This window comes from Engraulis encrasicolus, chromosome 21, assembly GCF_034702125.1.
Source record: "Engraulis encrasicolus isolate BLACKSEA-1 chromosome 21, IST_EnEncr_1.0, whole genome shotgun sequence".
NCBI lineage: Eukaryota > Metazoa > Chordata > Actinopteri > Clupeiformes > Engraulidae > Engraulis > Engraulis encrasicolus.
Window position 1 is genome coordinate 19623624 of NC_085877.1, and position 2500 is coordinate 19626123.

Here is a 2500-nt window from a genome sequence, read left to right on the forward strand (position 1 = left end):
TGTCACGATATAGGTCATGATTCATAACAATGTATCGCGGTACTTTTGTCACGATATACGTCATGATTCATAACAATGTATCGCGGTACTTTTGTCACGATATAGGTCATGATTCATAACAATGTATCGCGGTACTTTTGTCACGATATACGTCATGATTCATAACAATGTATCGCGGTACTTTTGTCACGATATACGTCATGATTCATAACAATGTATCGCGGTACTTTTGTCACGATATACATCATGATTCATAACAATTTATCGCGGTACTTTTGTCAAGATATACGTCATGATTCATAACAATGTATCGCGGTACTTTTGTCACGATATACGTCATGATTCATAACAATGTATCGCGGTACTTTTGTCACGATATACGTCATGATTCATAACAATGTATCGCGGTACTTTTGTCACGATATACGTCATGATTCATAACAATGTATCGCGGTACTTTTGTCACGATATACGTCATGATTCATAACAATTTATCGCGGTACTTTTGTCACGATATACGTCATGATTCATAAAAATGTATCTATTTTTAGGATTCTTGCATACCTCCTTTTGCCAGGTGTGTAGGAGTGGATCCACTGGGTCACCAACGTATAGAGACAAAGAAGCTCCCGCACACTGTTCACATTTGTTCGCAAGTTTTTACTTGCGACGCTTCGGTCTGTGACCTTCCTCAAGCAATTCAACTTGAGCGGGAGCTTCTTTGTCTCGTAACAATGTATCGCCATACTTATTGTCACAATATACTGCATCAATTCATGATACCAAAAATCAATAATGTAATAATAATTTAAAAAAATGTATGTGGAATGTGCAACTGGTTCACTTTTTTCAGTAGAGAGTACAAAATAAGTAATTTTTCCGTTGTACCACATAAATTGACTTACAGCACCGCCAGTTAGTATTGGCACCCCTTCATTTTATTTACAAAATGAATATCTACCATATTTCAGTCAAACTAGGTTTCCACAATGGTATCAAGTCAAGTCAAGGCAAGTCAAGTCAAGTTTATTGTCAATTTCTTTACATGCACTGGTCATACAAAGAATTTGAAATTGCGTTTCTTGCTCTCCCATGCAGACATAGACTAATCTAGGTAAGGACATAGACAGTATAGACATAGACAGTACTCATACATGGACGTAGACATTGCTCATACAGACATTTAAAGTGCAAGACTGGACAACAGAAGACTTGTAGAGAACATACATTAAGAGGAGGTATTTTGTTGTGCTTTTTCTAAAAGTCCTTTATAGCGTTCTGACATAGTAATAGTAGCATTTGAAGAAAATGAATAATTAAAAAAGGTTTATTAAATACACCAGCAGCAGTATGTGTGTGTGTGTGTGTGTTTGTATGTGTTTTGTGTGCGTGTGTGTGTGTGTGTGTGTGTGTGTGTGTGTGTGTGTGTGTGTGTGTGTGTGTGTGTGTGTGTGTGTGTGTGTGTGTGTGTGTGTGTGTGTGTGTGTGTGTGTGTGTGTGTGTGTGTGTTTAGTGCAGGTAGAAAGTGCGGTGTGCGTCTGTGTGTGTGTACCTGTGTATGTGTGTGTGTGTGTGTGTGTATGTGTGTGAGTATGAGTTGTGTGTCAGTGTGTGTATGTTTGGGTTTAGTGCAGAAAGTGCAGTGTGCTTGTGTGTATGTGTGTGTGTGTGTGTGTGTGTGTGTGTGTGTGTGTGTGTGTGTGTGTGTTGTGTGTGTGTGTGTGTGTGTGTGTGTGTGTGTGTGTGTGTGTGTGTGTGTGTGTGTGTGTGTGTGTGTGTGCATGTGTATGTTTTGAGTTAGTGCAGGTTGAAAGTTCAGTCACAGATGTAGTAGTGCAGGTGGAATGTTCAGTCGCAGATATGGTGGTGGGGATGAGGGGGGGGAGCGTTGTCAGTGGCCTGGCTGGCTAGAGGCTGACAGTGAAGGGAGAGTGGGTTGAGTGTTCAGTATCTTGATTGCTTGATGCATCGTGCTGCTTGCAAGCCTGGTGGTACGGGAACGGAGGCGCCTGTACCTCTTTCCAGAGGGCAGGAGGCTGAACAGTTTGTGTGCAGGGTGGCTTGTGTCTTTGATGATCATCAGTGCTTTTCGGGTGAGGCGTGCGGTGTAAATGTCCTGCAGGGAGGGGAGTGGTACTCCAATGATCTTCTTCGCTGTGTTCACAACACGCTGGAGTGTCTTCCTGTTTTTCTCCGTGCAGCTTCCTCCCCACACTGTGATGCAGCTGGACACGACGCTCTCTATGGTTCCTCTGTAGAATGTTGTCATGATGGAGGGTGTAGCACTTGCCTTCTTTAGTTTGCGCAAGAAGTAGAGACGCTGATGGGCCTTCTTCGCCAGTGATGTAGTGTTGGTGGTCCAAGAGAGGTCGTCGCTGATGTGCACTCCAAGGAACTTGGTGCTGCTCACTCTCTCCACAGCATCACCGTCGATGGTCAGTGGTGGCAGTTGTTTTTGGACCCTCTGAAAGTTGACAACAACCTCCTTGGTCTTGTTGAC

The 2500-nt window shown here is 42.8% G+C and overlaps 1 protein-coding gene across 2 annotated transcripts in view; it reads right to left on the reverse strand.

Moving 5' to 3' along the window:
* The window catches only part of kdm6ba (lysine (K)-specific demethylase 6B, a), a 212279-nt gene that overhangs the window by 165728 nt on the left and 44051 nt on the right, over positions 1–2500 (reverse strand). The gene's annotated exons all lie outside the window — the stretch shown is intronic.